Source organism: Vicugna pacos, unplaced genomic scaffold (assembly GCF_048564905.1).
Source record: "Vicugna pacos unplaced genomic scaffold, VicPac4 scaffold_20, whole genome shotgun sequence".
Lineage (NCBI taxonomy): Eukaryota > Metazoa > Chordata > Mammalia > Artiodactyla > Camelidae > Vicugna > Vicugna pacos.
The window spans coordinates 79,703,023-79,726,191 of NW_027328741.1; the positions used below are offsets into that span (position 1 = coordinate 79,703,023).

General features: G+C 33.1%; 1 long non-coding RNA gene across 4 annotated transcripts in view; it reads left to right on the forward strand.

The window, feature by feature from the left end:
• LOC140694061 (uncharacterized) overlaps nt 1–6,638 on the forward strand; it is a 36,681-nt gene extending 30,043 nt beyond the window's left edge. For 2 of the 4 annotated variants that reach the window (XR_012069806.1, XR_012069807.1), the window contains exon 4: nt 6,312–6,638. This is a non-coding gene — a long non-coding RNA (uncharacterized lncRNA). Of the gene's footprint in view, nt 1–3,910; nt 3,991–5,828; nt 6,003–6,311 lie in introns of those variants that run through there. The other 2 variants (XR_012069809.1, XR_012069810.1) reach the window with 2 other exon arrangements.
• The last annotated feature ends 16,531 nt before the right edge of the window (nt 6,639–23,169 follow it).

Genomic DNA, 23,169 nt, shown 5'->3' on the forward strand with positions numbered 1-23,169 from the left:
TTATTAATAATTTCTTAAGGACATTTACATCTATGTTTATCAATGATATTGGCCTATAGTTTTCTTTTTGGGGTAGTGTCTTTTTCTGCTTTTGGTATCAGTTTGATATTGGCCTATGGTGTCAGTTTGGGAGTACTCTCTCCATATCAATCTTTTGGAAGAGTTTGAGGAGGACTGGTATGGATTTTTCTTTGTATGTTTGATCAAATTCCCCAGTGAAGGTAATTGGGTCTGGATTTTGTTTGCAGAGAATTTTATTTTATTGATATTTCTATTCGATTTCTGGTGATCTGTCTGTTCAAATGGTTAATTTCTTCTTGATGCAATATTGGTGGGCTGAATGTTTCCAAAAACTTCTCCATTTCTTCCTGGTTGCCCAGTTTGTTTACATACAGTTGCTCATGGTAATCCCTTATGATATTTTGCAAATTTGTTGTACTCTTTGTATTTTCTCCATTTTCATTTCTTATATTATTTGTGTTCTCTCTCTTTTCTTGTTGGTGGGCCTGTACAGAGATTTGTCAATTTTGTTTACTATTTTAAAAAATAATTAGATTAATTTTTTTCTATTTTTTAATCTCTATTCCAAATCTTCCTTCCATGGTCTTTATTTTTTACATCATTCTGTTGACTTTTGGTTTTGTTTGCTCTTCTTTTCTTGATTAGTTTACATAGAATGTTAGATTATTTATTTGAAATTGTTCTTCTTCTTTGACGAAGGCCTTTTCACTATGAACTTCCCTCTTAAGCCTGCTTTAAGTTTTCCATAGAATTTGTGCTGTGTTTTGTCATATTTCTCAAGATATTTTGTAATTTCTTCTTTTATTTCATCAACTCTCCCCCTTGTTTTAGTACCATGTTTTTTATTCTGGATGGTGTCATTTTTTCTCCCTGTTTTTCTGTTTCATGGTATTATACTCAGAAAAGATGCTTGAAATATTTTTTATCTTCTTAAATTTTTTGAGGCTTTTTCAGAGCCTGAGTTCATAATCTTTCCTAGAAGATGTTCCATGTGCACAGAAAAGAGTGCATATTCTGTTTTGGGGAGAATTACTGTTTTAAAAATATCAACCATCTCCAATTATTTTATAATGTCTTTTAGTATTTTTGTTCCCTTATTAATTTTCTGTGTGAAAGACCAGTCCAGTGATGTAATGGGGAGTTATAGTCTCCAACTCTGATTGTGTTCCCAGGGATTTCTGTCTTTTTATCTATTTGTATTTGCTTTATATATTTAGGGGCTACTCTATTGAGTGCATATACATTAATGAGTATAATACCCCCATTTTGCATTGTTCCTTTAATCATTATATCATGTCCTTGTTTATCTTTCTCTATGGCCTTTCTTGTAAAGTCTCTATTGTGTGAAGTCAGTACTGCTAGTCCTGCATTCTTCATATGTACATTTGAATGGAATATATTTTTCCATCTTCTGACATAAATTTGATGTGTGTTCCTCTCGCAAAAGTGGTTCTCTTGTATTCGTCATAATGTAGGGTCTTGTTATATTATCCCATCTGACAATATATATCTTTTGATTGAAGTACTAAATCCATTAACATTTGCGATAATTATTAATAGACTAGTGTTTATTTCCATTTTTAACTTCATTTTCCAGTTGATTGGTATTTCCTTTTTGTTCATTTCTTTTTCTTTTTGTGGCTTGATAAGTATTCTTTTATAATCTTGGTTTCTTTTTTGCTTTGTGAATTCATTGTAAGCTTTTGACTTATTATTACGTTGTTTTATATTTATATTGACCTATGATATTTCTGTTTATTTTAACTGATAAGAATATAACTCAAACCCATCCTGCAGAGAAGAGAAACAAGAAGAAAACACTGTATTTTCATGTTTCAGTCGGTGACGCATAAAATTTTGACGTCCTGTTTTACAACATCATATTTATTCTGTTGTAAGTCATTGTAGCTATTTCCTTTCTAATTATACCTTTCTCTGTTCTATAGCTTCCTGCTTGTTTTTTATTTAGAGTAGATCTTTCATTATTTCTTTTTCTCTTGCTTAATTCTTTTAGTATTTGCTTGTGTGGAAGCTATTTATCTCACCTTCTACACTAAAAGGTAGCCTTGCTTGATAAAGTATCTTAGATTACAGCTATTTTCATTCAGGACTTTGAATATGACTTGCCACTGCCTTCTGCCTGTTGTATTTGTGCAGGAAATGTATTTACAAATACAATGTATTTAATTATATATATGTAAAGAAAACCTACAAATAAGTTAACAAATAAGGAGAAAACCTATACATTAAAAAACAGAAAATATTGATGAATGAAATTAAAACTGGTCCAAAGAAATGAAAAAAATCTCTTGTGTTAATAATGTGAAACAATGTGGTTGCAACAACCCTACTACCCAAAGCAATCTACATTTAGTGTGATTCATGTCAAAATACCCATGATAATTTTCCATTTCATAGAACAAATAATTTCAAAATTTATATGTAACCACAAAGATCATGAGTTGCCAAAATAATCTTCAAAAAGTGTATTAAATATAATGGTGTAAAGTTCTCTGACGTTAAATAGTCCTACAAAGCTTTAGTATTTAAAACAACATGATACTGGCTCAAAAACAGACACCAATGAATTGAAGAGAATAGAGCAACCAAATATAATCCCTCACACCTATGATCTTTTAACCCATGATAAAGAAAGCAAGAGTATAAAATGAAGAAAAGACATTCTCCTCAATAATTAGTGCTGGGAGATTGAACATGTAAAAGATAGATTAGAATATTTCCTCACAATGTATACAATCCATGAGCACAGAATATCTTTGTATTTATTTTGTTTGCTTTTATTTCTTGCACCTGTAATTTACACATCTATGCTTAGATCTTTTATTGCACTTATCAAATTTATTCGTATTTTAATATTTTTGGTATTAATTTACACACAATTGTTTCCCTAATTTCTCTTTCTGATAATGTGTTTTTAGTATACATAAATGCAACGGATATTTGTATATTGATTTTGTATTCTGCAAGTTTACTAAGTTTGTTCATTATTTCTAACAGTCACTGGAGGAGTATATGGAGTTTTCTATCTATGCATAATTATGTCATCTGTAAAAATTTTACTGCATTTTTACAAGTTGGATGCCTTTTATAATTTTTCTTGACTACTTGTTCTGGCTAGGACATCTAGTACTGTAATTTAGGACTTCTGAAAATGAGCTACTTCTTCTTATTACTGGGCCAGATGAAAACATTACTGTATGTTAATATTGAACTTGATGTTAGTCATGGGTTTCCCATATATGGCTTTTATTATGTTTAGTTACATTCAATCTAGAGCAAATTTGTTAAGAATATTTTTATAAAAAAAGGTAATATCCAATCTGTGAATAATTTTCCTACATATTTTCAGATTGTTATTTTTGAATTCTTTGTTTTCTAATGGACGGTATCACATATATTCATTTACATATGTTAAGTAATATTTATGAATGAGGACTAAACCCAACTTAACTATAATTTCTAATACTTATAACGTGCAATAAATTCAGGTTGCTATTATTTATTTAGAATGGAATTTACAGATACTGAAGGAAAATTTTACATTGTAGTTGAGGGTACATTTATTTATTTAAAAATTTTATCTCCCATTTTGAATTTGGCTTATGTTTAACGGAATTTATTTCTAAATAAGTATATAAGTATTGGTAGAACTGGATTTACTACAGTTTACTGATACAGAACATAGCTATTATTACAATTAGTGCACAAGACACTTGCCTTAAAATGCCGTATTATACTTACAATGACAAATGTTTCAGGACTGAGAAATATGTTGCTTCCTAAAATGCATTACCTGGTCTTTTCCACCCCAACCCACATACACTGTTATTTCTTTGTTTTTTGATTGTTTGTTTCCCCCTTAATGGAGGCACATTTATTGAACCCAGGATATTGTGCATAAGAGTATTAATCAACATCATTTTGGAACACATAACAGAAGCCCCAAGGGTATGTATTATATAGATGACAAGAAAATTTATTAGTTCTATGCACTGAGAAACCTCTGAGTGAAAGAATGGCAAAAACAAACATTTGTAAATATACCATAAGATTGTCTCTCTTGTAATTTTAAAGTAGTATATTAAATTACATTTGTTTTACTTATAGCACTGAATTACAATTTAAAACAAAAATGCCACCCTTTGGGATTTCTTAAATTTTAATGATTATTTTAATCTAATTTTATTTCATAAATATTTATCATTTATTTATAAACATAAAAAATAAACATATTTATTCTTCACATGTTTTGAATATAGAGATACATATTGTAAAGTACACAGATAAATAACTACTTCCATTTCCAAATCAAACTAAGTTTCACTTTAATTACAAATGATGATGAAATCATTATACCATTTCTTTACAGTTTTTACACAAATTTCACTTTAAATTCCAAAACTTTAAAATTACTATAGATATTTTGTGCATTATTTATACTCTGTTCACCAATCTGGTATAAATTTGTGTACAAAAGGATGGAGATTGGTTTTATTTCATAGACCCCAAAATTAAATTATTTAAAAAGATTTTGTGGGAATAAGATTTGCAGATAACACTATAAACATAAGCATCCTATATGTTTCATTTTAACTGGATGAATGAGAAGTAAACAGTGGCTGAATGTTACTCTTGGGTTGGTAGGAGATCAGTCGCTTTGTGATGTGACAGCTACTCAGGTTGAGAACCATTGTGATGGCCTAGCAGTTTATCTGTGCAAGACTGCCAAAGCTGCATTTGTAGCTGCAGTGCTCAAAATCATGCTGATTAGAAAAGTAGCTGTGGAAAAATTTATTTGAGATGGCACATGTTTGTTCAGAAATTCAAGATGTGTCTCGTAAAGATGAACAAACTGGTTCAGGAAACCCCGGTAGATCTCTATTGTGTGATCAAACATTCTCTGGGGACTTGGACTTGAGGTCTATGATTGAGGAAAATATTTTCCAGACTTTCTCTGAAGAATCCATGATAAAAAGACCATGTTACACACATTGTGTCTCTGAACCAGATGAAGATAATAATTTTCGTTCTCTGACATTTCCCAGAATACTCTGGAAAATGACTGGGAGTGACCAATTTAAATCCATCTGTTGGGATGATAATGGAACCTCTGTAGTGATTGATGAAGATGTCTTTAAGAAGGAAGTTTTGGAAAGAAAGTCCCCTTTCACTATATTTGAAACTGGAAGTATGAAAAGTTTAGTTAGAGAGCTTAAGCTTTATGGGTTTAGTAAAGAGTGGCAGAATTTTCAAAGATCTGCTTGTCTAGCTGACATTCTGGCAGAAGAAAAATTAGTCTCTGTTTTAAGCAAGATATTCAGAAATATTAGTTACGACTTGGTAACTTATATATAAAAGTTTATTTTGTACATCAATCTATGGTAATATAAATGTAAAGCTAGATTTTGAAAATTGTATAGAACTACTAAGACTAAAATCCTTTATTTTTTCAAAAAAATGAGGACAGTGCCTTAAGTAGTCAAGATTATGAGAAACTTTGCTTGCAACTATGAATCACACCAGAAATCTAAATAAAGGTATTAAAGTTGCTTTAAAAATTGGAATTCACCGTTGCTGCAAATGTTAACTTCTTAAATTTGATGACTATAAAATTTAAATTTGTATTTTCCAAATAAGGAACTTCAAAATATCATCAGCATTGTTTATATTTTGATGATATTTTCTATGCACAGTAAACGTGAAATCTGAGGTTTTATTAGTTAGGCTTATTGTAGTCTTGTATTTTGGTTTAAAATATTACTAAAATTTTTCTCCTTTGGTTGTAGCTGCAATTCTATCATTATCCAAATTTTAAACGAGTCTGTCCCCAGCTTTTAGTGAGAATAAAAAGAAGAGTTGGGATTAAAAATGCCTCTCTGGTATCTTCATTGGATGAAGATTTCAACAAGAAGCACTTTAAATCAGGTGGTAATGTGGATAATCTTAATTCTGGTTTTGTGGCTGACACTAGTGGAGAAAGTGCATTTTTATCTCCTGCAAATTTAAATATGAATCTAATAAGTCAGCCCCCTACTAGCCACATTATTGGTGATACAAATACCCCGATCAGAGGTGATTTTTCTCCTCCATCATCAATATCAGTTAGACCACGAGTGCAAATTGCAGTGGATCAACGTGCTATTTTAAGTCAGTTTACCACTGTCCACGGGCACTCTCAAAGCAGCTTCAATGAAGCAAATGACACTGTTGTGAACTTCATTACAACTACAACTTCTAATTCTCAATACAGCATCTTGTCTCCCATACAGAGCAATTGTTATGGACTGATGTTGGAGCCTTCTACTTTTCCAAATAGATATCACAACAAATCTGCCAGTGAAGGTCGTTTTTCTAAATTTCAACCAGGGAGCAACCCACGGTTTCCAGTGCCAGGGATAGCTGATACATCAACTACCTCTCTTTCAAAGCCAACTCATCAACCATCTTCAGTTTATCAACGTCATCCTAATTAAAACTGATCTACCAGAGGACTACCAGATTATGCAAGATAACAAAGATTAAAATTGATGTTGTCAAATGTCCACAAATATCTGCAAATTTCTTATTTGAACAATAAACATAGATTTGTACCTGTATTTTCCTTATTTGTTTTAAATGGAGTTAAAATTTAAATGTGAGACTAAGTAACCATTTAAGAAAAAAAATATTTGATTGATTTGATCATTTGATGGAACAATATGTAAGTAAATTTAAATAATTTCTTGTAAGGAAGAAGAGAAAATGGAAGAATTTGGAAAAAAACTAACACATGGAGAGAGACAAATGTACTAAATGGTTTCTGGTTCATCCTTGAAAGTATTAATAGTTTTAAGTTAGGATAGGTTGGAACAGAAGGTAAATGTAGGACAAGCCCAGGGATCATGGTCTCTATTGTGTCACTCCTGGAACCATAAAGTTCACATAATGTAGTCTCAGATGGCATATTAAGCATGTGGTAGAATTTAAGAAGCAATTTTATCTATGGTCTTCTTTGTGCTGTTCTCAAAACATTCCAATTGGTGGTTTCATTTCCTGAACTAAAGAGTCTACAGTATATTAACAAGTCAATAATTTATGTTGCTTTTACGTTCCAGCTAAAGACAAGCTTATGTCCTCAGGTTGGCACTTAATGCCTATCCATCTCTAAGCCCAGAAACTCAACTTAGTTTAGTCATTCCTTAATAAGTCTGGTATCTGACTTCCTTGGAATATCTTTATGTTTCACAGTATCTGGAGATATATCCAGGCAAATGCTTGTCAACAATATAAGCTCCAACCTTACCACTTTTGTTCCAGCTCATCCATGGACTTTAGGTATCCTCCTTTTACCTTCTTAGACTTTCCCAGTCTCAGCATGAAACCACCTCCTCCAGATGTTTTCTGTCTATCCCCCTTTCATTGTCTAACTTGGATACCAGCACTGTAAGCACAGCACATGCCACAGGATGCAATTTAATATTTAGTGAATGAAAGATACATGTTGACTTTAAGGAAAATCTACTTTCCTGAAACAACAAATCTCTCATGCTTTTCAAACTATTTCGTTATGGTGTTTACTCTTCCCCACAAACTAGCTCTTTTCATAGCCCAAGGACTAGTCACTCAAAACAGTAAGTGGAAGTAGGTAAAGTAGACAAAGTATTATTTTCTTCTTAATTCATGCCTCGAGAGGCATAAAGTATTCCATTCTCATTTGCTGGATTTCTTCCTATCTCTTCATCACACACCCACCCAAAATAGCTGATTCTCTTCCCCATACCAATAACTATACTGCCTTCTAATTAATTTACTTCTTAGAATCAGAGCTTTGTCCAGAAGAGACAGTGCCATTTCAAACTTTTAATGTAGATTTATACACCCCACATAATTTGTGCCCCTTCTAACCTTAACACAGGAAGTATCTAAGAGGTACTAGACCCTTGGTTGTGGTGGTCGTATTCAGTAACGAAATTGCAATCTAATATGTGTGGAATAGTAGGAGGTGAGGGTGGTGGAATTAAAATTTGTCCAACTGCAAGATTACCAAATTTCTGCAGATATTAGGAAATATAATATATTCCTGGAAGACTTTGAGTATTTCCCATTTATTTAAAATAAAAGGTGAAGCATTTTCAGAATGTGAAATGCCCTGAAAGGCTGGAAAAATTGTAGGCAAGGTCAGGGTGTCTAAGGCTTCTGGTCATAATCATGCAGCCAGTGTCAGCTGATAAGACTGGAATGGTAAAATTGAGTCCTGAAAATGTGTCACCAGTTGTGAAGAAAGTATTTGATTATCTGGAGAATGGGCAAATGGTCCAGGGTAAGCTCTTGGAACATCCCACCAATATGACCTTTATCAAGAGAAGAAAGAGACCACTTGCAGTAGGAGATCTGTGTATTGACAGCAGTGGTTTTTCCTACAACAGAAACATCACGCTTTTAAGTTTGTCAGCTCAAATCTGATGGTGGCTATGTTTTTGCTTACATTAGCAGTCTGGGGTTCAGATGGGCTGGTTCAGCAGCTAGTTTCCAGCTCTCTTATCAGACAGTGGGTCTTACCGTAATCATCTTAACAAGGTTCTATACTTATAAGCCAAAAGCTACAGTTTACTTTCAAAATTCAAAATCCTAAAGAAGAATATTGTTTGTTTGTCCATCTGTAGTTTTCTCCCTGGTAAAATCTAGACCATTGGCAAAAGTACAAAAGTTGGCTGGTGCTTTGAAAACTATTCTCTGTGCACTGCCCACTGAATTCTTCCCAGTAAATACTACAAATCTGTCTACCACTGTGTGTGTGTGAAGATGGATTGTTAAGTTTGTCTTAGCTGAGTCATCAGTGAAATATTCCTCTGCATTTGGCAGAATATCTGTGTATTAAGAGTTTCATTGAGCCACCAGATTTTCTACCGATCAGGGAGAGGTAGATTATATTTCTTCCAGTATACTAATTGTTAACTGTTCATTGAATCCCGAGCTGAAGCTAGGGCCAAGCCTCTGAACCCTTGAATTGGACTGAGGCAGGTACATTCTTCAGTCCACAGAGCCCAGAACAGGATTGTGTCTCCTTTTTAATTTAAGCTTACATCTAAGTTATTTTTCTTTTAATTCTCATTGTTGTCACAACTTATTTTGGCTTTGAACACCCGTTGACTAATTTATAGAGACTGAACCACTGACTTATTCCTGTTCACCTAGAAATTGCAATAATCTTTCTTTCCTTGGACTACATGGAGTAGAGTTTGCATTGTCATCATTTTGAAAGCAGTCCTCAGTCCTAATAATGCAGAAAATTTACAGTTCTTTGCCCAGCTCTTGAGCGAGAATATTTGTTGTGGGTCTCAATGATTATCCTCACATTCTCTAATGCAACCATGAGAAAACACCACATTGTTATCCAAAATCAAGTCTTTGTCAGTATTGACTTCCCATTGCAAAACAGTTAAGAATTGTAGGGGTTCTGAGATTTTCCCATGCTGAGATTTTTAGCAACCTAGCATGTTCCTTTCTTACTGATGCTGTCATGGAGATGAGACCATCGGTCAGAGACAGTGAACTTTATCACTCAGCAGAAGAGCATCCATTTCCTAATCTCAGATGAATACACAGAGTGAAATTTTGATGCCTACAGAAGCAGTGGGCTGTTAACATGAACAATGTTTAAGGCGTGGTAAAACTAATTATATTAGTATCTTTATGTATTATTTATTAGAATCACATATTTATTAGTATCTTTACCTAGGATAAGTATATCATAACTCAAATTTACTTGCTGCAGAAACAATCATGAGAAATATCATGGGAAAAATGAATATTGTCTTTCCATTTTTCCTTCTGCATCTATTGAGATATAAATGGCATAGAACATTGTGTAAGTTTAGGTGTCCAGGATATTGGCTTGATTAACAAGTATCTTGAAACAAATATCATAGCAACATTAGGGAGAATTCATTATCTCATTTAGATTCAATATTAAAGAAATACGATTTGCCTTTTGGTTGTGATATAAAACCTTATTGTCTACTTCCTTAACAACATTCATATATAACATAAAGCAGTATTTATTGTAATTTTCATATTACTACGGGGCATCCCTTGAACACGTTTATTTTATGGCTGGAGGTTTATAGCATTTGAGTGCATTAATCAAATTCTCCTTTCCCAACCCCTGCCCCTGTTAACTACAAATCTAATTTCTTTCTAAAAGTATGTTTCTTTACGAAGTGAACATTAATTTATAAACTGTGTTAGTATCTCTTAAACATCAAACTCTTTGCAACTTTTAGTACACTTCAAACTGATAACCAGAATATATCTAGATATGATATGTTGCTATTTAAAGATATTTCGTAGTTATTTACTATTCCCCATACAGCACATTTCTTGACCCTGACTCATTTAATTTGCAACTGGAAAATTTTCTCTCTTAATTTTCATGAAATATTTCTTTTTCCTCACCCCATTTCCCCCATTCTTGTGAACAACATGTTTCTTTGTATATCTATATCTCCTTTTCTGCTGTGTTATTTTCATTTGTTTTAAATTACAAATATGAGTAAAATCATATATCATATGTCATTCTATTTCTGAATTATTTCACTTAACATATTACCCTTTTGGTCTACAAATTTGTTGCAAATGAAAAAATTATTCTTTTTATAGCTGAGTAATAACCCATTGGAATTTTATCTGTGTGTGTGCATATATATATACATATATATTTATATATACATGTAAATATAGATTAATCAATAAAATCAAAGATAAAAATATAGCTGTGTAGATATATATATTATAAACACACATTATCTTTATCCATCATCTATTGATGAGCAATTAATTTGCTTCTATATCCTGTCTATTGTATATAATGCTGCAGGGAATATATGTTTGAATTTATCTTTTCTGGTTAGTGTTTTTATTTTCTTGGAATAAGTATCCAGATATGGAAATGTTGGATTATATTTCATTTTTAATTTTTCGAGAAAACTGCATACTGTTTTCCACAGTGGCAGCACAAATTTACATTCACTCCAGCAGTGCATCAGGTTTGTTTTTCTTACATACTCACCAACACTTATATTTGTTATCTTTTTGATTATATTCTTTCTGACAGGGCTGACATAAACTCTCATTGTGTTTTGGACTTGCATTCTTCTGATGATTAGTGATGTTGACCGGTTTCATATGCCTGTTGGTTACCTTTTCCCCACTGTATATTCATTTTTTATAATGGTCTAAATGACCATAACTGTCTGATTTCATTTTTAGGCATTCTTTGTGTGCCATTATTCCCTTTGTTCTGTGCCACTACCAAATTCTTTTTATTACTGTAGCTTTGTATTATAGTTTTAAATCAGGGAAAGTGATACATCCTCTTTGTTGTTTATAAAATAAATTTGTATTTATGGTTTGTTTTTTTCTTTTGTTATTTGTTTTAGTGATTTCAACAATTTTGTGTTTACATGTAAATTTTAGAATTATTTATTGTAAATTATGAAAATGCCCTTGGTATTTTGATAGGCACTGAATTTAATTAGTGTATTTTCTTTGCTAATACTGTGATTGAAACAATATTATTACCTCATCAATGAACACAATATATACTTTCATCTGTTTGCATTATCTTCAATTTCTTTTATAAATATTTCATAGTTTTCTGTGTACAGTTCTTTTACCTCCTTGATTGGATATATTTCCAGGTTTATTTTTTTTGTAATGCAACTCTAAGTGAGACAGTTCCCTCACTTTCTCTATCTGTTAGCTTGTTGTTAGTGTGCAGAAATGCAAGATTTCTGTATGTTAATTTTACAATATGAAATTTTATCAAATGCATTGATAAGCCCTAGTAGTTTTGAGGTGCCATCTTAAGGATTTCTGTTTAAAGTATGTCATCTGCAATCAGATACTTTTATTCCTATTCTAAATTAGCCATATTTTATTTACATTTATTTTGGATAACTATGGCTAGAATTTCCAATACTATTCAGAATAAAAGTTGAAAGAGTGTGCATTCTTGTCTTTTTCCTGTCCATAAAGGAGATGATTTCAGCTTTTAATCAGTGAGTGTCATGTTAGCTGAGTTCTTGTAATATATGATCTTATCTGTGTTGAGGTATGTTTCCTCATGCCCAATTTGAGGAGAAACTTACTCATAAATAGATACTGAATATTTCAAAACATTTTATGACTCTTTTGAAGTGAGCATATTATTTTTTTCTTCAATTTGTTAGTGTGGTGTATCATATTAATTAATTTGTGGGTAATGAATCGCTTTTGCATCCCTTGAATAAAATGGACTAATCATACTGTATAATCCTTTTACTGTATTTTTTTCATTGCTAACATTTTAGTGATGATTTTTACACCTATGCTTATCAGTAGTATTTAACCTGTAATTTTTTGAGGTATTTGTTCCAGTTTTAATAGTAATGTGATACAGAAAGTTGGGGTAGGAAGCCTTCTTTCCTCTGCAAATTTTTGGAATTCTCTGAGAAGTATAGGTGATAGCTCTTCTCTAATTGTTTGTCAGAATTCACCTGTGAAGCTGTCTAGGCCTGGAATTTTGTTTCTTGGAAGATTTTGTTTAATAACTTATTCAAATTCATTAGTGATAATCTGTTCATATTTTCTCTTTCTCATTCCATCCTGGATATTATGTCTTTTTAAGAAATTGTCCATTTCTTCTTGGGTTTCCATTTTATTGACATATAATTTGTTGTATCTTCTTATAATGTTTTGTATTTCTTTGATATAAACTGTAACTTCCATTTATTTATGAGCTTATTTATCTGTATTCTGGTTTTACTCATGAGTCTGGTTAAATTTTATCAATTTTATCTATCTTTCAATAGCCATTATTTAGTATGATTGAATGGTTCTATTTTTAATCTTTTTATTCGTGTATCTTATGATCTTTCAGCTGTCTTTCCTTCTACTAACAAGTTTGTTTCATATTTTGCTACATCATCTGTTTGTACGATTATGTTATAAGAGAGAGATATTTCTTATTTGAATAAGTGGGATTATTTTGCTATATTCATCCCTATTAATACTGCTTTTGCTATACCCCATGGACTTTGTTTTTGTTGTCATTTTCTTTAATATATTTCCTTTGATTTATACAGCAATCCATTGGTTGTTTAATATTGTATGATTTATAATCTAAATTTTAGTATTTTTCTTTTGTTTTTTCCTTTAGAAAATTTCTATTCTCCCAGAATCCATATGTTTCTTCACAAAACAAGGAGAAAAATAATAATATTCAAAATCAGAAGACACAAATTTCCTAAAATTATTTTTGAAAAATGAACAAAGCTGTGGGTATTACCCTCCCTGACTTTAGAACATATTACAAAGCTACAGTATTCAAAACATCAAAATTTATCACTAAAAGACACACATAGATCAATGGAACAATATAAAAAGTCCAGAAATAAACCCACACACATATGGTCAATTAGTCCACAATGAAGGAGGCAAGAGTATACAATGGAAAATTGGCAATCCCTTCAACAAGTAGTTCTGGGAAAACAGGACAGTACATGTAAAAAGAAGATGTATGAGCATTTCCTTCCATAGAATACAAAAAAAATGGATTAATTTCCTTAATGTAAAACCTGAAACTATACAATTTCTGACCAAGAACATGAGGAGAACTGACTTTGAGATAAATCATAGCAATATTTATTTTTGATATGTCTCCTAATTAAAAAAAGGAAAATTAATAATAGTTTTAAGTTTACTAAGGAAAAATTAGATTTTCTACGTGATACAGGGATTCTAATTCTTGTATAAGTGTGAAGTGCAAAACCGTTTTCAGAGCAAAGGAAACCTTCTACAAGAAATATGACAACACATAGAATAGAAGGAAAAACTTCAGACAATGAGACCAAGATGGTGTTAATAGCCATAATATATATGTAGCATATTAGACCCAATATTTTAAAACACATGCCCCATCTTAAAAACACTTTAAGGGTCTTCATGTAAACTTTTCAAAAACAGACATGTGGATGATTTTCATGCACATAAAAAGAAACATAATTTTGCTATTCATAAGGGAATCATAAATCAAAACCAGAATGAAATATAATCTCACAGCAACCAAAATGGCTATTAGAAAAGTCTTCAAATGACAACCATCAAAGGATAAAATGGAGCCCAGGTACACTGTTGGTGGAAATAAAAATTGATGCATCCACTTATATAAAAGTATAAACAGTGCACAAATAACTAGAAATAGAAGCATTATATGTTGCAGCAATTCCAGTTTTTGGTATAAATCTGTAAAAATATGAAAACATTAACTTTAAAGGATATTTTACCCCCAATGTTCTTTACATCATCATTTATAATAGCCAAGGATAGATGCACAAATCAACTGCCCATCAAGAGATGATTGGCTGAAGTAGATGTGAGATATAGGTAACATAATAAATAGTCATTGCCATATCAAAAAATAAAATTCTTCAAATTGGAACAATGTGACTGGACCCAGAGAGTGTTGTATATATGAAAATAAATCATACAGACAAAAACACTTTAAGTTATAACTTACATGAGAAAATTAAAGATATAAGTGTAATAATCATAAAGAAACAGTAACATAATCACATATATATGTGTACTGTTCCAAGTAGTGGTTTCCTTTGGGGACAGACAAGAAGGATGGGGAAGACAGAAATATGCAAGCTACTAGTTATAAATTAGAGGAGCAACAGTGCTATATTTACAGCACAGAAATATTTTAATAAATTAAATGATTTTAAAGAAATTATAGGCATATATTTTAGTAAAATGTGCGTGTATGTGGGAAAAATATTGAAGAAAAGAACCCAGGAAAATAAAATATTTTGTAGTACTATGACATTAAGGGGGGTGATTTGTTCAATTTCTTTATTCTTCTTATAATGTCCTTATTATAATTTAAGCATTTAAATGAAAAAGTATATACTTTGAAAAAAGTGACATAAGTTTAAATTATTTCTGTCTCTCCCCTTAAATCTACAGTCAGTAAAACGTTCACATCTCAACAAAAATAACTACAACACAAAACAATACTCCAGAACGCATATGTACAGCTGACGTTTGGTGGGCTAAAACACATAAAGAAGGCTCTACTGAGGGAAGAGAAGATTTGGTGCCTGCAACCAAGGACCACTGACTAGGGTATCTGAGCCTACAGGTTCAGAGAACCCAGTAGAAACAGGGTCTCAGTGGTTCACACAGCTTCAGCCTCAAACTGCACCAGTACTCATGGTCACAGGTAACTAGGAGGGAGCCACAATGGAGACAGGAATTCCATCCTTCAGACACTCAGACATTCATGACATTGTCCTAACTCCCAATTCATATTGGTGGAGACAAGTTACCTTGCAAAACTGGTCATGGGAAAGGCACTTGCCTGATTCCAATTACCCACCTGTCTTTGCATGTTTCCTCAATGTGTACACTGAGTCTCAAGGCATATCAGATAAAAGGAAGTGTTCACCATACCAGTGACAAGAGTGGCATTAACTACCGGAGAATTCTAAGAAGTGACAATGAAAGCACATCTTTTATCCAGACAGTAACGACTGGAAAGTGCCATTTTGAAATATTATCAGAGGTAGCTCAGGTAAGTAAAACCAAAAATTGTGCAATATTGCAAACTACCAGAAAACAAAAGCAAGGTCTTCAACTCCCAATCTGTTATTTAGTGTCATCAGAGCAGTAAATTACCAAGACCATGACCAATCACAGTAAAATTATAGGGCATGGTAACATACAGATACACAGACACAGACACCAAAACAGACACAGTCACACACGAGCACACACACGCACACACACACAATGTCAACCCTGCAGCAAACTTAAAGTCATGGTATATTGCCATATAATTTAGACTCCAAATAGGTGTCATACAGAATCTCAATACATAAAACAAAACTCAGATATAAGTTTAGTGAGCTTAGGAATAAATTAAATGCTGATAAGCAATACATTACCAAAGAGACTGAAACTATAAAATAACCAAACATAATTGGAGGACGAGATGAACTCAAAAACTGAGACGAAGAATGCAACAGAAAGCACTGGAAGCAGACTGCCTATGTGGAAGAGAATTTACCAAGCTGACCAATACAAAACTAGAAATGATAGAAGAGGGCAGAGATACAAGATATTAAAAAGTGAGGAAATTCTACAATAGCCATCAGACTTCTTCAGGAAATGCACTTTAGTGTGAAATCCTGGAGGGAGAAGAAAGTTAGAATGTAGCTGATGGTTTATTTAAAGAAGTAATAGTTGATAACTTCCCAAACCTGTGTAAGGAACTGATATACAAGTCCGTGAGCCAACAAAACACCAATAACTTTAAGGCAAAGAGACATTCAAGATACGTCAGATGCAAATTGACAACTCAATGACAGAGGAAAATTTTAAACGCAGCCAAAAAATATTATAATAATCTACAAAGGAACCTCATTAGGCTTTCAGCAGATTTCTCAGCAGAAAACATTGGCCAAGGGTAAATAAAATGACATTTTCAAACTCCTAAAATAATAAACCTCTCACCCAAGAATACCCTACCTTGCACAGTTATCACTTAGGTATAAAGTGAAAATAAAGTCTTTACCAGACAAAAAAAACCTGAATGAGATGAAAAAACAAAACTGAGACACCTTATACGGGGTGCAGAAAAGAGCTCTACTAAGAAAAATAAGAGAGCAAAAATATGCAAAACATTGAACAAAATGCTAAGTAGACAACATGAGAAATTTGCAACTGTTTCTTTGGGTATGTTTTTAAAAGCTTCTCTACTATATGTATTCAAGAAAGAAAAATAGGAAATCAGGGGCAATAAATATATATACATCAATCTGGTAACAACTTCACAAGAATAAATGAACTAATTTGAGACAGTAATATTAAAAGTTAAAGAGTAAAAATAAATCAATATTAAAGGAGCTGCTATCAGCGGAAAAAGGGCTAAATTATACATGAGATGTTTTATTTTTAATTGAAGTACAGTTGATGTAGTATATTGTGCAGTTTCAGATGTACAGTTAAGGGATACCAACCTCTTTGTGGATAATATTGCATTATAAATTATGACAATATTTTTAACATTAAATTATTCTAAGTTATTGTGTATAATTCCCTGATCTATACAGATTATCTTGTTGCTTCTCTCCTTTATGTATTCTATATTATATCCCTCAATATCATACCATAAAATTGCACTTCCCTTCCACTTTGGTAAAGATAAATGTTTTCCCATATATTTCAGTCTGCTTCAGTCTTGTCTATCTAATCTCTCTTTCTTTCTATCATATCTCTATCAATCATTCAATCAATCAATCAATCTGTCTATCTGTCTATCTATCTATCTATCTATCTATCTATCTATCTATCTATCTATCTTTCTATCTATCATCTATCTATATATCTATCTATCTATCATTTATTATCCTTCTATCTATCTATTTATCTGCCATCTATCAATAGATAGCTATAGATAGATTTACATAGATATCTGTTATTCTTTAGATTCCAAACATAAATTATATTATATAGTTTTGTCTTTGTATAAGTTACTTCACTAAGCACATTATTTACTAGGTCCTTTCATGACGTTGAAATAGCAATGTGTTATACTATTTCATGGCTGCATTTTATACCATTGCATATTTATAGAAATATCATATCTTCTTAATTCCATAGTCTACTGTGGACTCTTGGATTGCTTCCCTGTCTTGCATATAATAAACAATGCTGTTTTGAACATTGATTCTTCTCAATTTATGGTGTTTTCCCCAGATTTTTCTGAGGAGAGTTATTAATGTTTCATATGGTATTTGTCTTTTAGGTTTAAAGAAATCTGACGATTGTTTTCCATAGAAGTTGTTCAAATTTACATTCCTACCAAGAGAATTCAAGAGAATTCTTACTTCCACATGGTCTCCAACACTTTCTATTTGTAGACTTTTAGATAATAGCCATTTGAGAAGTGTGAAGTGATACCTCTTTGTTGTTTTGTTTTGTAATTACCTAATAATTAGTAATGTTGAGCAATTTTATCACTTGCTTGTTGCTCATCTTTATGTTTTCATTGGAAAAATATTAGCTCAGTTACTCTGCCCTTGTTTTTGATTGGGTTTTTGCCTTTCACATTGAGTTGTGTAACCTAAATGTATGTTGCATCTATTTACCTACATCTATTAAACCCTGGTCATTTGCATTGTTTACCGATATGTTCTCCAATTACACAGGCAGAGTTTTCATTTCATTGATTGTGTCCTTAGCTGTGCAGAAGTTTTCAAGTTTGTTTAGGTCCCACTTGCTTATGTTTGCTTTTATTTCTTTTACCTATGGAGACTGATATAAGAAAATATTCCTATGATATATATCCAATAGGGTATCACCTATATTCCCTTCTAGCAGTTTTATAGTATCAGGTCTTATATTTAGGTCCTTAATACACTTGGAGTATATTTTTGTATATGATGTCAGGGAATGCTCTAATTTCACTGTTTTACATGTAGATGTCCAGCTTTCCCAACAACATCCATTGACGTGACATTTTATCCATTGTGTACTCTTGCCTCTTTTATCATAGATTCATTACTCATAGGTGTGTTGAATTATTTCTAGACTGTTTTTATTGATTATATCTCTGTGCCAATTCCATGCTGTTTTTATTCCTGTAGGTTTGTAGTATAGTAAGGTATCTGGGAGGGTAATATCTACAGATTTGTTGTTTTTCTCAAGATCATTTTGGCAATTTTTAATGGTTTCATGTAAAACAGTTATTTTTTTCTACTTCTATGGAAAACACTATAGCTATCTAACAGGAATTTGCTTAAATCTGCAGGTTTCTTTGTGTAGTACGACTATGTTAACAATACAAACTCTTTCAATCCAAGAGTACAAGACATATTTCCATTTCTTTGAATAATTTTTAATTTCTTTGTCAATGTTTTATAATTTTCAGTGTGTAGACCTTTCCCATATGTGGTTACATTTATTCCAAGATATTCGAGGGGATGGATTTTAAATAGTATTGCTTTCAACGTCCATTTTAGGGTATCTCATGATTAATGTGTAGAAATGCAAGAGACTTCTTTACATTAATCTTGTACCCTGCTCCTTTGTTGAAATTATTTATTATTCATAATAGGCAGTGTGGATCCATTAGGACTCTCTATGCAGATTGTTATGTCATCAGTACTGGCGACAGTTTTGCCTCTTTCTTTCCATTTTGCATTTCTTTTACTTCCTTTTCTTTTCCTCTTCCTTTATTGTTTTACTGTGGAACAGAAATGGTGAGAGTAGGAGCCCTTATATTTTACCCTAATTTACCCAGAAGGCTTTCAGCTTTTCCCCCTGAGAATTATAAATTGTTTTAAATGGCCTTTATTATGCTGGGAGATGTTCCCATTATACTCACATCCATGAGAGTTCTGATCATGAATGTATGTTGAATTTTGTCAAATGCTTTTTCTGTGTGTATTGACATGGTCCTGTGAATTTTGTCCTTCTTTTGTTAGATATGTGTCATGCTGATTGACCTGTGTATGTTGAACCATCCTTGTGATTCTGGAAGGAATCCAACTGATCATCGTGTATAATCCTTTCTATGTATTGCTGGATTAATTTGTTGATGTTCTTTTGAGGATTTTTGAATGTATATTCATCAAGGATATTGGATTTTCATTTTTTTTTTGGTAGTGTCTTTGGTTTTGTTATCAGGGTAATGGTGGCCTTATAGAATAAATCTGGGAATTTTCCTTCCTCCTGCATTTTTTGAAAGAGTTGGTGGGAAAGAGGTTTCAGTGAAGGCACCCAGGCATTTTGTTCAAGGGGTGTTTTTAAAATTAAAGATTTTATTTAACTTATACTGATTCTGCTTTTCAAGTTTTCTTTTTTGTCTTTATAAAGTGTTTGTAGGCTACACGTTTCTAGAAATGTATCCATTTCTTTAAGGTCGTCCAGTTTTTTGTCACATAACTTCTCACAGTGCTTTCATAATCTTTTTTTGTATTTCTGTAATATCAAATGTTATTTCTACTCTTTCATTTCTTATTTTGTTTGGGTCCATTCTGTGTATTTCTTGATAAGCCTGGCTAAATGCTTACCAGGTTGTTAATATTTTTAAGAAAAAAACTCTTGATTTTAGGACATTTAATTTATTTTTTGATTTTTATTTCATTTATTTTCAAAGTACTCATTAAAGAATTCTTATTCTAATGCCTTTGGGTTTTGCTTGTTTTTATATCAAGTAATTTTGGGTGTTATGCTTGGTCCTTTGTGTCAGGTTTTTCTTGTTCCTTGTAAAAGGCCTTAATTGTTCTAAACTTACTTGATAGATTTGTCTTTGCTGCATCCCATACATTTTATGAAGCTGTGTTTTCATTGTAATTTGTCTCTAGGTATGATTTTATTACCCCTTTGATTTCATAATTGACGTTGTTTTATTTTTTTAAAGGGTGTGGTTTAATCTCATGTTTGTGCTTTTCCTGTTCTTCTTTCTAGAGTTGATGCATTTTTTCATAATTATGAGTATGAAAAAATACTTGCTGTAATCTATATTTGCTTAAAGTTCCTGAGGCACTTTTCATGACATAATTTGTGGTTAATTCCTTAGATAACATCCTGTGCACACTTGAAAAGTTTATGTGTTCTGATTTTCTGATGCTATGACCAATAAACCAGTTAGGTTCAAATGATCTAATATACTATTAAGACCTCTGTTTCCTTACAGATATTCTTTCTGGTTGAACTGGCCTTCAGAATAAAGAGGTGTTAAATTCATCTACTATTATTGTTTTATAATCAGTTAATTCCTTCATGTCTACTAATATGTCTTTATATAATTTGGATCTGCGGTGTTGGGTCCATATATAATTTAATGAGTGTAATACCCTATTTTAATATTGATCTCTTTTTCATTATATAATCTCATATTTATCTTTCATTGTGGCCCTTATTTTGAAACGTATTTTGTATGAGTTTATCATTGCAATATGCACTTTCTTGTAATTTCCATGAAATATCTCTTCCATCTATTTCCAGGCTGTGTTTATCTTCCACCATAAAGTGAAACTTTTTGGGGGCAGAGGCCAAGATGGTGGATTAGAAGGATGCTCGTTACTCACCATTTCCCACAAATGCACCAAGACTCACACACACAGACCTACTCAGCTAAGCAGAGAACATGCAGAACTCTGCCAGAACATTGTCCTCTTCACTATGTAAACATGTGGAAAAGCTGGTAGGAGAAAAGGAAGAAAGAAAGAAGAAAAGGCAAAACAGAGGGGGTCAGGTCCCCCAGGGAGGGAGCTGCAAAGAAGGGCTGGTGCTCATTCACTGGGTCTCCCCTCTCCAACTGAGAATTCGGAAGGATGGAGGGTGAGCCTCCAAGGCTTGGGTCTGTACAGAGTATAAGTAGGCTGACAGAACTAAGTTAAACAAGCAGAGACACCCAGATCAAAATGCAGCCCGGAAGCTGCGGGCAGGGCCATGCTGCACAAGCTGGGTGGTAGATGGGAATGGCTGCACTGTGGCAGCCAGGGGAAATGGAGGGGGCTGTGTGCCATGGCTGTGGGTGCACAGGGCAGAAAAATCTGGGCCCTCCATAAAACAATAGGGCAGATGTGCCCTGTGTGGGGAAGGGTGCATAACCATGTCTGAAAACCCACAAAAGTTTCTAGGTGAAGATAACTGGGGATCAGATACAGCCACCATACCCTCTGGTACTTTGCACCCAGGCAGCAGTGGGGGAAAAATCTGCATGCACCTCTGAGGACATAGCAACCTTAAGGGCCAGACGGAAACTTCTTTACAGCCTGAGGCAGATAGGACACTTCTGTCCTGGTTCCTCAGAAAACTTGATTCACCAAGACAAACAAGGAGCTGGGATTTGGGCCAGACCAGGGACAGGGCTGTTCCTCTGTCTTCCTGGAGCCAACTTCTGGTGTGCAAACCCGAGGCAGACAGTACAGTGACACAGAGCAGCGAAGTGACCAGCACCCTGAGGGGGAGTGTGGCCCCTCACTTTTTGGGCTGGACCGCAGCCCCTGAACATGGTGCCAGGAGATGGTGTGATGCCCACTTCTGCCTGGTCAGTCTGGAACAGCTGACTGCAGCATCCGGAAGGAGAGTGACAAACAAGCCCAAGTCAAAGAGAGCTGCTCCAGATGCAATGTTGGGGGTAAGAGCGATCAGCTTGCCGACAGACACTGGTGGCAGCAGAGTGAGGGCTCCAATGGAGGGCCTCTGATAAAATGAAGATGAGATTCCAAAACAGGATGAATACAGAAAGATTTCACATTAAATATACACAGTCACCAGGAGGACACGGACCACCCCAAAGTTTTAATCTCTTTTTAACGGTTCCATTTTTTATTAACCTCTTAATTTTTACTTCTAAGGCAATTATATACACACCCATTTTAATCCCTTTGAAATTTTTAAAAAATAATTTTATTATTATTGTTTTTCAAAACTCTGCTTCAACTTGATCTTCTATTATGAATTATACAATGTCTTCAAACTTTTGTTTATCCCTTCTTTAAAATTCTCTGTCTCTCTCTCTCTCTCTTTTTTTTCTAAGTTGTATTACCACATAGACATTAGGTAGACAAACTCCTTTAAGACCACATTAGATAACTGATACTCCATACACCACAGTGCCAGAGAGGTAGGAGCAAGATGAACAAGCAGAGAAACCATTCCCAATTAAAAGAACAAAAGAAATTCCCTGAAAGAATGATCAGTGAAATAGACATCGATATCCTACTAGATCAGGAGTTCAGAAGAGGAGTGATCAAATGACTGAAGGAAATAAAGTATTTAGAGATACAAAATATGTCAAAAATGAAATGGAAGCTATAAAGAAGAAATGAGTAGAATATGTAAACTCATTGACTGAGATGAGGATTGATCTAAAGGTGTTGCAATGTTGACTAGATAATGCAGAGGAAAGAATTAGTGACTTAGAGGACAGGACAATTGACAGCACCCAATTAGAAGAGCTACAAGAGAAACAATGAGAAAAAAATGAAAAACGCATAAGGAATATATGGGATAATAGAAAGCATGCCAATCTTGGCATGATACAAGTTCCAGAATGGGGGAAAGATTAAAGGGTATTGCTAAGGTGTT